Here is a 15,275-nt window from a genome sequence, read left to right as displayed (position 1 = left end):
TAATTAGCTGTCATATTAAGTTCACTTGTGTTATGGCTTAAATGTGTCCCCCAAAGTTCATGTGGTGTGTTGGAAGCTTGATCCCCAATGCAACAGTGTTGAGAGATAGGACCTTTAAAATGTGATTAGGTCATGAGGGTTCTGCCCTCATAAATGCATTAATACTGTTATCACGACAGTAGGTTCCTGATAAAAGGATGACCTCTGCTCCCTCCCCTAAGCCCTCTTGTGCGTGCTTTCTTGCCCTTCCACCTTCTGCTATGGGATGATGCAGCAAGAAGGCCCTCACCAGATGCAGCTCCTTGATCTTGGACTTTCCAGCCTCCAGAACTCTAAGCCAAACAAATTTCTGTTGATTATAAATTACCCAGTCTTAGGTATTCTATTATAGAAGCACAAAATGGACTAAGATAATTAGATTCTCGTTTTTTATCAGACTGTGGAAGTGAAAAATAAAAATCAAATAAATAAATTAAGAGGGCTGGGTGCAGTGGCTCACGCCTATAATCCTAGCACTTTGGGAGGCTAAGGCGGGTGGATTGCCTGAGCTCAGGAGTTTGAGACCAGCCTGGGCAACATGGTGAAACCCTGTTTCTACTAAAATACAAAAAATTAGCCAGGCATGGTGGCGTGTGCCTATAGTCCCAGCTACTTGGGAGGCTGAGGCAGGAGAATTGCTTGAACCCGGGAGGCGGAGGTTATAGTGAGCTGAGATAGTACCACTGCACTCCAATCCAGCCTAGGTGACAAAGCAAGACTCCATCTCAAAAAAAAAAAAAAAAAGAAAAGAAAAAGAAAAAGAAATTAAGAGAAGGGCAGGTATTAACCCCAAATATCCCACCATGGGGACACATTAAAGTTTGATTGGCCACTCCCCTAGTATAGTGTATGGAATGTCTTCAAGGACCCTCTGTTGTAAATACAAGGACCAGCCCTGCTGGACTTAATACATCCTGCAGGCTTTGAAATCCCTACTCTGTTGCCATCTTTCATAGGATTTGCAGACCAAATCCAAATACTTAAAATAACAACACTCACAAACATGCAAATCAGAGCAAAAAAGAAACTTCTAAAAGGCCCTGAAATTATGCTTTATGAGAGAAGACAATGGGGACCTGAGGATGGTGGAATTTTCTCTCTATGCATCTATGTTTCCAGGGCTCACTTTCTCGATAAACCTTAAATTGCTTTTAAAGTAAGGGAACAAGCAAACATTACATTGAAGAGAAATCAATTTTATAAAGAAGGGGAGATTTCCAGGGTACTTTTGCTTCCATGTTTTTCTTCCATGAATTTGTGTTTAACAGAAGATGCAGCAAAACACACAATTATTGCAAAATCAAGGAAATCCACTTCACAACATCCCTTGGTTTCCCAGGCCGGTGTCACAACTGAAAATACATATTGTGGCTAATTGTGTGTCACAAATTAGAATGACAAGGCAAGAAAAAAAAACCTCTCTGATTAACTAATAGCAGCCAACACAGACAGCCTGTGTGGCTCGACACTCCTGGTTTATAAAAGGTAGAAGAAGGAAACGGCTTCTGGACCACAACAGGAAGGGCCTCTGCTCTTAATGAATAAACAACATTTAAATTATTCTCCCCCATTTGCAAAGCATTTTCCCACTCATTATCTCATCTGACCACGTATTATTGTATCTGACCAAGAGCTTTTATACAAAATAAAGAATAAAAAATCAATATGGACCAGGCACAGTGGCTCACACCTGTAATCCCAGCACTTTGGGAGGCTGAGGCAGGTGGATTGATTGAGGTCAGGAATTTGTGACCAGTCGAGCCAACATGATGAAACCCCATCTCTACTAAAAATACAAAAAATTAGCCGGGTGCGGTGGCACACGCCTATAATACCAGCTACTCAGGAGGCTTTGCAGGAGAATTGCTTGAACCCAGGAGGTGGAGGTTGCAGTGAGCCAAGATCACGCTACTGCACTCCAGCCTGGGCAACAGAGTGAGACTCCATCTCGATAAATAAATAAATAATATGGAACTCTCTCAACACAATAATAAGACAAACCCCCAAATGTTTTAAATGGGCAAGAATATTTGAACAGACACTTCACAAGAGAAGATATGTAAATGGTCAAAAAGCATATGAAAAGATGTTCAACACCGTTAGTCATCAGGGCAAAGAAAACTAGAACCACAATGAGATGCCTCTGTACACCACTTAAATGTCCAAATTAAAGAAAACAAGTTTTAGCAAAGCTGTGGAGCAACTGAAATTCTCGTGCATTGCTGCTAGAAAAACAAAACGGCGTAACCATCACAGATAATTTTTTGGCAGTTTCTCACAAAGTTAAACATACACTTATTGATATGACAATTCCATTCCAAGAGAAATGAAAACATAAGTCCACACAAAGACTTGTACCTGGGTGTTCATGGTAGCTGTATTCATAGTTGCCAAAATCTGGAAACAAATCAAACGTCCATCAGCAATGGAATGGATACACAAATTGTGGTACACATATACAATAGAAAACTGCTCTGCGATGGAGAGAAAATAACCACTGACAAACACAAAAACATGGACAAAGCTCAAAGACGTTATGCTGAGCAAAAGACGCCGGACACAAAAGACTGTACAGTGCATGATTCCATTCATATGAAATCGCAGAAAGGGTCAACTGAAGGTGCAGAGGCAAAAAGTAGATCTGTGGTTGCCTGGGCATGGGGTGGGAGGTTGACTGCAAAGAGGCATAAGGAAATTTGGGGGTAGATGAGGGGTGATGGAAATATTCTATGACTTGATTTGTGTATTAGTTTCATAAGTTATATATGTGAACCCAACAGTGTCTGAGACAGCCCTCAGTCAATCTAGAGAGTTTATTTTGCCAAGGTTAAGGATGCACCCGTGACCCAGCCTCAGGAGGTCCTGACAACCTGTGCCCAAGGTGGTCGACGTACAGCTTGCTTTTATACATTTTAGGGAGACATAATACATCAATCAATACATGTAAGGTTTACATTGGTTCAATCTGGAAAGGTGGGGGAACTTGAAGCAGGGAGCTTCCAGGTTACAGGTAGATTATTATCAATAGAAAGGAACGTCTGGGTTGTGATAAGTGGTTATGGAGACCAAGGTTTTATCTCATAGATGAAGCCTCCAGGTAGCAAGCTTCAGACAGAATAGATTGTCAAAGTTTCCCATCAGACATAAGGTTTCTGTTAATGTTAATGCCGGTCAGCTTTTCCTGAATTCCAAAAGGGAGAAGGATATACTGGGGCATGTCCAACCTTCCCTTCCATCATGGCCTAAACTAGTCTTTTCAGGTTAACTTTGGAATGCCATTGGCCAAGAGGAGGGGTCCATTCAGATGGTTAGGGGGGCTTAGAATTTTATTTTTGGTTTACAGTGAAGACTTATCAAGCCGTGCACTTAAATAAGTATGTTGTTAAATGTAAACTATACCTAAATAAAGATTATATTAAAAGAAATTAATGCAGCTAACAGTGACCCCTGGCAAAATAAAATAGTGTATATGTACGTACATATACATGCAAAGAAATGAGTTGAAACTAGAAGGATGCCAATCAAATGATAACATGGTCACCTTGGGGTCAGAGTACATTTGGGGATGAGGGGAGCTGTAAAAGCAGACTTGGACCTTTTCTTCTCCAAGTACTGTGTCGTTTGAATTTTGGAAAGAAAAAAAAACTCAGAAGGAGGAGAAGGAGCAGGAGGAGAAGAAGATGGATCTTAAGTGATTTGCCCGGGAGCACCTTACGAAGGTGAGATTCAAGTCTAGGTCTAAGCTTTCTAATTCCGTGAGTGGGGGGTGACCCACATCCAAGAGGAAGCTCAAAAGGAAGATGTTCTCCATCACCTCTTGCTCATCCTGACAGCATGCAAAACCACATCCAATGCAGCTCAGAAAACTCCAAAATTGCCCAATTTCATTGGAAACACTTAATGCTGTGGTTTCCAATTTCAATTGTAAAGTAGATATGTATGCCATTTTTACCATTAACTTCTCAGAAATGGAGAGAGCTCTCCTTCCGCCTCCTCCCTCTCTGCTGCGGCTTTGGTGAAACGTGCACTCAGGCTCACCTGTCTCAATGATCTCCAGTAAGTACACATGAGCAGAGAGGCCTCAGCTCCGCTCTTCCTGGTCCCACCAGGGTTGATTCTTTGAGAATTCTAGAATGCCACATCCTAGGCCCCCCAAAGAAATCCTGCATCTTACCCCCGGAAATGTGAATCATAGCAAATTTCAAATCAGCTGTTGTTTAATACTCACAGACTGGGCACATCCAAAAACATGTTTTCAGTTTTACAACAGTGCCTGGTGCATATCAGCACTATTTGTGGAAGCCATAAATCGACACGGAGCTGAAACACAAACAAATGCCAAATTGCTTTTATAACACTTGATTTTCTTTCTATTTCTTTATTCAGTTTAGTTTTGTTTTGCTTAACTCTAAACTCACCAGCCAGAAGCTCCCTTGAAATGTGGGTATACAGCCACTAGGTGGCAAGAGAGAGTCTCCTGCCTGGAGGGAGGACCGCCACTCTGTCCCCGGGTCAGGCCAGGGCCACCCCGCTACCTGCAATTAGCATGGGGCTTTATGAACCACGGCTTTCTAATAAACACAGGATCTGTTTGATAGAGACTCCAAAACAGGCCTACCTAGTGATGAAAGGCTGAACTTCAGAAGAAAACCTTCATGGCAAACATCTTCAGAGATGTTCCCAACTTAAGGTTCTGAACACAGACACTTCCCCCAGAAAGCCATTGTTTCTCAGCCCCGGGAGCCTTGCTTTGCTTTGCTTACAGACTTGCTGTTCTTAACTCACACTACAGCCAAGATAACATCTGTCTCTTCTCTTACCCTCTATTTCAATATAAAGGACTCCTCACTCTTGTTGCTTCCTATATAGGCTACCCCTCCACAGGGAGAAATAGCTGATTTAACAGCAGTCAATATCCCAAATCTGGAACAGGGAGAATGGAAGCATTGAAAAATTGGCGAATTTAGGCCGGGCACGGTGGCTCACGCCTGTAATCCCAGCACTTTGGGAGGCCGACGTGGATGGATCACTTAGGAGTTCGAGTCCAAGCCTGGGCAAAAGGGTGAAACCTCATCTCTACCAAAAAAAAAAAAAAAAAATCCCAGAAATCAGCCGGGCATGGTAGTGCACACCTGTAAGTCCCAGCTACTCAGGAGGCTGCGAAGGCAAGATTGCTTGAGCCCTGACGTCGAGGCTGCAGTGAGCCGAGATCACACCACTGCACTTCAGCCTGGGCAACAGAGTGAGACCTTGTCCCAAATAAATAAATAAATTTAATTTAATTAGAGGATTTAAGGATTTTCCTACACACACCTTCTTATTTTCTCTGGCCCTTTCTGACTACTCTCCCTAACTCCCTGCTCATCTGGTCTCCCAAAACTACTCCAGAAAAAAAAAGGTTGGGGACTAAAGGAAAGCCGGTGACAGTGCCAGCATGACAGATGACAAAGCCTCTGCCTGACCAAACCTTAGGTCCCTGAACTTTCTCCGAACCCTATCTGTGGACTTACCTACAAAAACCAGTTTTAGCAAAAACCCTCCTAAGCCAGTTTATCAAGATCCCCTTACCCTCAATATCCATCTGATTTGATTCTTCATCCCCCACCAGTCCCCAGTGATGTCTGATCACCAGGCCTTTATTCAGCAAGAGTCGTTAGAGAGTTCAGCCAGGACGCCCCCTCACCCCGATATGCCCTTTTAGTAATTCTTCATCCACAGGTTCCCATCCTGTCCTAGGCTCTACATTCCCATTTACCCATGCTGCATTCGGAATTGAGCCCAGTTCTATGCTGAGGTCTCACTTCACCTCTCACCACAGTCCTGAATAAAATTGGTTTTCACGTTTAAAAACTGTCCAGCTCTGGTTGTTCCTTGACGCGGGGTAATTTTTATTCTATGTGACAGTTTGCCTTACCTCAGCCTACACCCCTCAAAGCTGCAACTCTATGTTCAAGAACCAGACAGCCTTTTCCAACAGATAGGAAGAGGCTGCCCTGGTGAAAAGGAAAAGGCTCTGGGAGGAGAGGAAGGAGAGAGCCCGAAGGCTGCCCCCTTCTCTAGACTGAGCTCTGGGATGGGTGGATGGTAAAACCCAGAAATATTTAGACATCTGAGGATGAAGAGGACTTTGTTTTGCTTCCACAGGGACCCCAAGGAAACTGCAAGCCCTCCAGAGACTAAAAACAGCAGAACAGCAAGAAGTGGCAGCAAAGGTCTGGGCAGAATCATCCTATGGGGGCACAGACACGCACAGAGTCCCCTGTGACCCCAGGAGAGTTTATAAGAAGATCCAGAGGCTGTCCTATTCCGTATCTCAGCAGAGAGAGGCCCGTGAGCCTAAAAGCTGATCATCAGGACAAGAAGGACACGAAAGGTCCTGCAGTGTGAACTACGGGGAGCAAGGCCAATCACCAGACACCAGACCGGCCAGACACAGCTCTGCAGTTCCCCAAGACCACCACAGACCCATCGCCCCTCACCAACAGCTCCAGGCTACATAGACCCCTCCACTTCCTGGATGTCCTCAAAGAAGAAAGGGGAGGCAGGAGTGGAACCCTGACTCGGTTCAGTTGAAACAAAATGACTGCACTATTGTTGAATTGCTGAAGTTTACCTGAAAGAAATGAGATTAAGTTTTCGGCCACAACGCAAAACAAGAAACGAGGCTTCAACCGAGATTAAGGTGAGTTATAGGAAAATGTGCTCCCTTGAAGGACCTGTGAAATGTGTTCGCTATGAGAAAATGACCAGAATTCACGTTCTTAGCTGTGGGACTCAGGCTGACTCCTGTTTCTGGAGCTTGCACAAAGGGCAGGGAAACCCCTGTTTCAGGCACAGTGATTTCAATGTTTAAAAGAAAACAGGTGGGCCCTGGCGATCACAGTATCATTTCATAAGTTTACATCTCTGTGAGGCAGGTAGTGTAATCCACATTTGGCAAAGGAGGAAACTGAGGCTGAGAGCAGTTAAATGGCCTCTCCAGTGGGGCCCAAATGTTGGAGAACAGAGCTTTAACTGAATCCAGCAATTCTATACTTAGAACTGACTCTCTCTTTATTATATCTCACTACTACCTTGATAGTTAAAACATTTAACTTTTTTCAATCAAAAAATAACAATAATTTAGGCATAATGACTACTATGTCATTTAATTTCTTGCTGATATTTTCAGTATTCCATGCCAGGATTAATTTCAGCTCCTAAAGAGCTAACCATGGCATCAACTCCCAACAACCATCCTCCCAGAAATGTTTTCCCCTTTCTTTTGTTCTAGAGTGGCACTGCCCTGTATGGTGACCACTTGCCACATGTGGCTATTGAGCACTTGAAACTGGCTTGTCAGAATTGAAGTGTAAAGTGTAAAACACATACCAAATTTCAAAGAAGTGGCACGTAATAAAAAATGTAAAATATCTCATTAACAACTTTTATATTGACTGTGCGTTCAAATGATAACATTTTGAATATATTGGATTAAATACATGGATGATGCTCCAACACCCACAGTCCCTTATCAAGTCTCCGCTTCACATTCTTGCACCTCTGACTTGGAAATAGCACTGGCGTCTAAGAGCCTATTAATGTCATCGATAGGTTCTTGGAAACCACAATTTTTTAAAAAATGACATATAAGAAAACGAGTAACATTGAACAAAATGACATTATTCCAGGATCTGCTGCACATTGTTTCACTTTTGGAAGTCAGTCTCCAAAAACCTATTGGTGACATTCAGTGAGAACTTGCTGTCCTTCCTGTTTGCAGGTACCTGGGCAAGTTACTTAACTTCTCTAAGCCTGGTTTATGCCCCTGCAAAGAAGGAAGGATAATAATCACCAGTACTTAGTGATGCCGTAAGGAGAAAATAAAATAATAAATATGAAATGGCTGACAGTGTCCTTGTCACACAGAAGACGTGTGATCCACAGTAGCTGCTATTGTCTGCCTCACTTCACTAGTAACGGTCCAGGGAGGCCTGTAATGTGCATGATGCAGCACATTCACATGTTGGACATGGGTGAAGGGAAAGGCCAGGCTCATCTGAATACAACAGGATGCTTGTGATGTTTTGAGGCGGAATCAAGGACTAGTTATCCACAGTACGGATCAAATGAGATAAGGCATGCGAAAGACTTTGTCAGTAGTAAAGCATTACGCAATGCAGAGACCAGTTGTGGGTGATGATGAGTCAGACCCAGCTTCCCTCCGTGCCTGGCTGAAGTCACGCCATCCGTCTTGATGCCCTTACTCATCTGTATAGAGGGAGCAACTGAGGCCCCTTCCAATACTGAAATCCTTTATTTCTGCTACTTTAGAAATATCCACATTTTTGGTAAATTCAAATGATCAAAGGATTCCATTTCCTAATGTTCAAAACCAGCCCCAGAAACATCTAAATGAATCAAACCAATAAAATATTTATTGTGTATGTTTTGATTGCTGAAACTTCTATTTTGGCAACACACACACACACACACACACACACAGAGAGAGACAGAGAGAGAGAGAGAACCCATAAGCCTTCATCTTTCCTTGGATAAAAGAACCTTCCTGTCTGGCCGTTTAAGTCATGATTAAGTAAATGATTTCCAGCTCGCCGTTTGTAGCAGTTCAGGTGGGTCCTTCCTGCGTGGCAGTGGCCCTCCTGACTTACGATTTCCTGTGTGTCAGTCTGTTACCATTGCAGCTTAAATGAGGAAACAAGAACAAAACGACCTCCGACCCCAAGAGACTATTGGAGGCAAAGGCTTCAGTCCCCAGAATCTCACACGTGGGGAGCCCGAGAGTCCAGCCCTGACCTTTTCTCCAGTAATAACACAAGAAACAACCGGCGCTGGCTTTATTTTGGATACAAAGAGCGTGCTTTTCCCTAAATCTTCCTTTAGTCAGGGCTACCCCTTCATGGACACCCCGACATCCGTGGCTCCTGCTTGAGTCCCTGCTTCCATATTCCTGCACTTCTCACTTGAAATATCCCTGGAGTCTGTTAAGCAGTCATGTTTGGAAGTTCTTGGTGTGAAGGCGGATGTGTGCATGTCCTCTCTCTCAACAGGACACAAGCTCCCCGAGATCGGACGGTACGCCTCCACGCCCCTTCCCAAGCCTCCCCAGCAGCACTGAGCATGTGAGGGGAGCTGGGGCCCAGGCCATGATGGGAAGCACTCTCTGCCTAAAGACTAGGGTGCTATACCCTCAACTGTGGGAACGAGCCCCAGCTCTGGTGTCTGCCTCGGTTCTTCCTCCTGGACAGTCAACATGAACTCCTCACCCCCTTATCCACTTTGCATAAACTGAAAATAACAAACCCAGGGCTCCTTCTGTCATAGGAAAGGGGTTTTTCGGGTTTTTTTTTTTTTTATAAGATTAAACAGAGATGATTCAACACACCCAGGATATAACACATGGGCTATGAGTCAAGGCTGGGCATTGCTCTGGTCAGCCTGGTTGTTTGGGCCCCCTTAGCAGGGCTCTCTCCTGAATCTGCCCCCTCAGCCTCCCGATCACCACGGCATGTCCAGCTATGGGTACAAGGCCAGTAAATGGGGAAGGGGGTCAAATGACATAAAGATCCCTTCCCCGTCCCAATGAAATATATTTGGATAACAGACAGCATTTTCCCCCTGTGTGTCTTGCCCAGGGCCCAGAGCCTCCACTTGTTAGAGGCAGAGAGAGAATGGAGAGCCCCTTCATTAGATGGAGGACATCACAGATGGGCAAGAAACCGCAAGCTTGCACTGAGGCCTAGCCTTGAAACAGCAGCACCTGCCGGCACCTGTGGTCTGGGGACAGGGTCACAGGATAGAGGGGCCTCCTAAGCCTTTTATCTCTATGTACTAAGTACAACCCATTTTCTCACCTCACAGAGCCAGGTCAGCGTCTGTGAGGTCCTGGTGGCAAAAGGAGAAGTGCCTGCCCGCCTGCCTGCGGTGGGGTGCTTGTGCTTGCATTCCTGGGAAGGTGTTGGTTAGCTCTGCAATAGGCCCCTCTGACCAGCTCACCCTCTACCTGCACACCTCAGACCCAGCTGCAAAGAAGATCCAAGCACTGATGGGACCCTCTGGTAGCCTGACACATGGGCAGCCCCAGATTCCTCTCTCATCTGATCTGTCATAGAGGGCTCCCCAGTTGAGAGTCCTCAAAAACACAAATCTGATTGACAAGCTGCCTCCCTGTCTGCCTTCAGCTAGTCTACCTGCTGCTGCCTTCAGGTTTCCTCCCAGCGTAGCTTGGACTCGCCTTGGATTGCCTGATATGGCAGGTGCACTGCTCTCACACCAGCCAATCATCTGCTGCTATAGAGCCTTGGATTGCCTGATATGGCAGGTGCACTGCTCTCACACCAGCCAATCATCTGCTGCTATAGAGCCTAAAATGAACCCGGAGAGCGTAGGAGCCTGGTCAGGTCACCAGCAGTCCATAGGATTTGTAGTCCTCTGATTTTCTGCCACCTCGGCCTCCACCGTCACTACCATGACCACTTTTGACCCCCACGCCCTCTGCTGGGATTTCCTATAACCACACAGCTTCCTGACCTCTTATTCCCGCTTTTGCTCTCTTCTCCAAGAGCCAGCTCAATGGCTTGTGGGTACACCCCATCCCACTCTGTAAAGGGGCACACGGTCCAAAGCCAAACCATTCCTTCCCAAAACTCTGGGACTAGAAAACCTAAAAACTGGCAAAAGTCCTTCCTTCCTCAGGGCCTCTGGGGTCTGGTCTCCTTGAAGGACCCTTCCAGGTGGCTTAGGACATGTTAAGTGGGCTCCTGCTAACCCCATGCCAGCATTCTCCCAACAGCTGATGACAGGCTACTCTGAGCCCAACTTGGGCACAAAGCAGAAAGGACAAGCAGCCTATGAGCCCCAGTGAACACCTCCAGTCGCTGTGTCTGTGTCTGTATCTTTGTGAGACGGTCATACCTAATATCTGCCACAATGATTTTCTGAGATCAACCCTGGTGTCAAGCTTCCTGAGCTGTAAGTCCCATAAACCACCAAAATGGTATGCTTGAAGAAAACTATTGATGGTAGTAGTATCTGGGCTGCAATATCTCTCTCAGCAGAGACAGAGCATTTTACTTTTCACAGTGAACTTTTTTGCACTGTTTAATTTCTTACTCTAAGCTTGCATAATTTTTTAAAACTAATAAAATGTCCTAGGAATTTCCATATTATACTATCCAATTTGCATACTCTGGGATTCCAGTTGTACCACAAAAATCCTTATTCAACTATGCTGTAATTCATATACATGTGAAATACAGCCATGATGCTTAGAACCAAGATTAATCCAAGGGGATTTCCTCACTCAGCCAGTGTGCACTCAGCGCTGTGCTGTAGGGACACTGAAGTGGCATGGGCGGCACAAGCCCCTGTCCTTGTTGAAGTAGGAAGCCTATTCAGAGAAAGTGGCTGTGTCCTAATTCTTCGGGAGGCCCCAAAAGAAAGAGTGGGGAAAGTGGAGCCACCTCAGAAGGGCAGATTTATTACTAGCACAAAAGGTCCCTGATCTAGGACACCCCCAGACATACTACTTAGATAGAGCCATCCTACTCTTCAACAGCACCTCTCTTTTGTACCTGAATTTAATTCCTTTGAAACACTATGAATGGGTATGTTATTTAGCTTGACATAATCATTTCACAATGTACACATAGATTGAAACATCACATTGTATACCGTAGACATATACGATTTTTATGTGTCAATTATGTATGCTTTAATAATGCTGAGTGGAGAAGAGTTTGAAACAACAAATTAAATTCTTAGGTTTCAAACCAACCTCCTCCTCTCCATCATTAGGTCAAACTTGGCCACCATATCCATTGCTTGGAGGGTTACTGGCCCGTGTTCCTTAATATCACATAGGATCATTTCCTTGGGGATGACTAGCCTAATATTCCAAGATTTCCTGGGGGGCTCAAGGCTCAAGACTTGGGCATTTCCTCTAAGACATGCCCACACATCTCCAAGGAAAATGCTATATGTTCTCTTTCTCTACCTTTCCACCCCACCTCCACCTGGACGATCCTTTGACTGCTGCAGTTACCGTGACTAGCTAGCTCCTCCAGTTCTCCCAGCAGAGCTGTTCAAGGAAAGTAACACTCTAGGAAGCCATTTGGCCTCCACATGCCCTCAGCTGAACTACAGGTCTGGGTAGGGAAGGCAAGATGCCCCAGAGACGTCACCCGGGGGAATGGCAGGGCAGGCATCGGAATGGGTGCCACGGCATCTCCTGGCACTCTCTCTATCCTGTAGTCCCCAAGCTTGTCCTCAGAATGTCAACCAATAATCTGGAGCTGTTTTTCCACGTAAGTGAGGCCCCGGAGGCCCCCTACCAGCCCACTAGTGCTTCTGCTCTGCCTGGATTAGGCAGAATCAGAAACCCAGCCTCAGTGCGAGTCACCCCCAACTCACTGCTAGTCATCCTTTACATAGCAGTCTTGATGATGAAAATGCCATTGTACCCCCAGAATTACATCACGCTGGGAGTGTTTTCCTAAGCACGCTATCCCTAGGGCCTCATTTCCACTCTCAAGCTCCATGCCCCATTGTCATTTAGAAAAGTTGGAAACTATCAGGAGAATAACTCAATAAGTCATTCTGCATCTCATCACTGTCAAAGGACAGGAACCCCTGGAAAAAACAAATATAGGAGAGCATGGATCTGGGAATTGAAGAAGCTGCTATAATCTTGGGCAGCCGCTACCTATGAGCATGCACCCCTTCAGATCAGGCTTGGCATAGGATGACAATACTTGCCAAGCACCATGACTGTTAATGTAATTTCTTAAGACTCTGTCTTCCTTACACTGCTCCAGGCCCTCAGGGGCCCATGACTATGCAGAAATGACCTTGGCCCTGGAGGCCTGGAGTAGGGTCATTTGCTGAGTAGGAAATGACAAGGGAAGGCAGGTGAGCCATGCCGACGCAGCCGTTCATAAGCCAGGCTCTCTCAGATGCCTTCCCTCCGCTCTCCCACTCTGCACTCCTTCATTAACCCTGCTCTCATTGAAATTCCTAGAACCACCTTAATCCTCATGCAAAAAAAAAAAAAAAAATTAGTCTGAGTCTTCATGGGTTCTTAAGACCGCATGGCTTAAACCCTGTTCAATTCCATTACCTCCTCTTCTTTGATGTTGCCTGGTGCTGTCCAGGGCCAGGCTGGTCTCCATTGGGTCCTCAGCCATCTCTGCTGGCTCCATTCGGATCTGCCCTCCAGAGTTCAATCATCCCTAGAAAGGATTAGTGTTTGCTGGTTTGCATTTATTTATTTATTTATTTATTTATTTGAGATAGGGTCTCACTCTGTCATCCAGGATGGAGTGTGGTGGCACAATTATGACTTACTGCAGCCTCAACCTCATAAGCTCAAGCAATCCTCCCACCTCAGCCTCTCAAGCAGCAGGGACTATAGGTGCACACCACCACATCTGGTTAATTTTTTTGTTTGTTTGTTTGTTTGTTTGTTTGAGACGGAGTCTGGCTCTGTCGCCCAGGCTGGAGTGCAGTGGCCCGATCTCAGCTCACTGCAAGCTCCGCCTCCCAGGTTTGTGCCATTCTCCTGCCTCAGCCTCCCGAGTAGCTGGGACTACAGGCGCCCGCCACCTCGCCCGGCTAGTTTTTTGTATTTTTTAGTAGAGACGGGGTTTCACTGTGTTAGCCAGGATGGTCTCGATCTCCTGACCTAGTGATCCACCTGTCTCGGCCTCCCAAAGGGCTGGGATTACAGGCTTGAGCCACCACGCCCGGCCTGGTTAATTTTTTTTTAATTTTTCATAGAGACAAGGTCTCCCTATATCACCCAGACTGGTCTTGAATTCCTGGGCTCAAGAGATCCTCCTGCCTTGGCCTTCCAAAGTGTTGGGATTACAGGTGTGAGCCACTGCATCCAGCCCTATTTATTTTTAATTTGGATTCCAAAGATTCCTCCAGTGGCATCTTACTTTGGAAATAAATTACAACAATAATATTTATCAAGCATTTATCAAGTCCTTACTACATGTGAAGCCCTGTAGGAAGCATCCTATGTTGTTTATCACTTATATTCCTAACAACATATTCCATAAGGTTGAGGTTCTCATTATCGTCATTTCACTGACAGAGACTTGCTCCAGTCGTAGGGTAGCATGTTCCAGGTATATCGTCCAATCAAGTTTGCTATTGTTTCCCTACTGATGTGAGTCTGTGATGTCTATCAGTTACTAAGAAATCCACATGTTCAGCCACTGCCTGGAGGGTCATCCCAAGAGTATATCAAATTAAAGTTCAGGCATATCCAAACTTTAATTCATTAACTCCTCTTACATCACTGCCCTTCCATTCCAAAGCAAACCAATATAGCTTCTCATTCCCCTGGTTTCCTTGTGGTGTTGAATAATGTAACTTCAGTGGATCAACCTAAAAGTCTCAGAATTATCCTCAACTTTGCTTCCTCAGCCCCCACGTGCATCCAGTTGGTCACTATGTCCATTCTGATTCTACTTTGAACGTATCTCAACTACCTCCCTTCCACTCTGTTCCCACCACTGCTACCTTATCTCAGGGCCTCGTCATTTCCCCCCAGCCTCCCTGTCTCCCTGCCTTGAGCCTAGACAACTCCAGTCCTTTCTCTACCACAATGCAAAACATGAACTTGCTAAAATGCAGATCTGATTTTGTCACTCAAATTTCCCTACTAGTAGGCAACTACTACCCAAGGTCCTTCCTAATCTGGTCCTTTCCTGCTTTCCCAGCCTGATCTCTCATCACCTTCCTGCAGAGACCCTGCCTGAAGGGCTTCTGCCTGACATTCCCCATCTCCCCTTGTCTACCACTCTTCCTTCAAGATTCAATGCAAGTAGTAGCTTCCCAGAAATGTGCTCCCCTTGGCCAGGCACAGCGGCTAATGCCTGTACGCTTTGGAAGGCCGAGGTTGGAGGATAGCTTAAGGCCAGGAGTTTGAGATCAGCCCAGTCAACATAGTGAAACCTCATCTCTAAAAAAGAAAAACAAAGTGTTTCCCAGCGCTCCCAGACTCAATGACTTGGCCCTCTTCTTGGTGCCATGCACATACCTCCATCAGGCATTGGTAACATTATCATCATTATCAAGTATTTTCTTCTGTCTTCCCTAAAAGTACTGTGCACTTCTTGAGATCAGAGACCATGTCTTACTCAACTTTATATTTCCAAAGCTTATCATAGTAGGATAAGCACTGCATAGTAGAATCAAATGCACAGCCCTCTTCCTTGAGGTTCACT

At 45.3% G+C, this 15,275-nt stretch overlaps 1 long non-coding RNA gene across 1 annotated transcript; it reads right to left on the bottom strand.

Moving 5' to 3' along the window:
* Positions 1 to 803: 803 nt before the first annotated feature.
* Positions 804 to 13,270, bottom strand: LOC144333708 (uncharacterized). The gene is made up of 3 exons (XR_013402652.1): positions 13,157 to 13,270; positions 4,268 to 4,359; positions 804 to 2,436 (listed from the first exon to the last, which is right to left on the bottom strand). It is a non-coding gene; the product is annotated as an uncharacterized LOC144333708 (long non-coding RNA).
* Between the last annotated feature and the right edge of the window lie 2,005 nt (positions 13,271 to 15,275).

This window comes from Macaca mulatta, chromosome 13 (genome assembly GCF_049350105.2).
Source record: "Macaca mulatta isolate MMU2019108-1 chromosome 13, T2T-MMU8v2.0, whole genome shotgun sequence".
Classification (NCBI taxonomy): domain Eukaryota; kingdom Metazoa; phylum Chordata; class Mammalia; order Primates; family Cercopithecidae; genus Macaca; species Macaca mulatta.
Note: the sequence above shows the minus strand (reverse complement) of the source record. Positions and strands in the feature narration are given on the sequence as shown.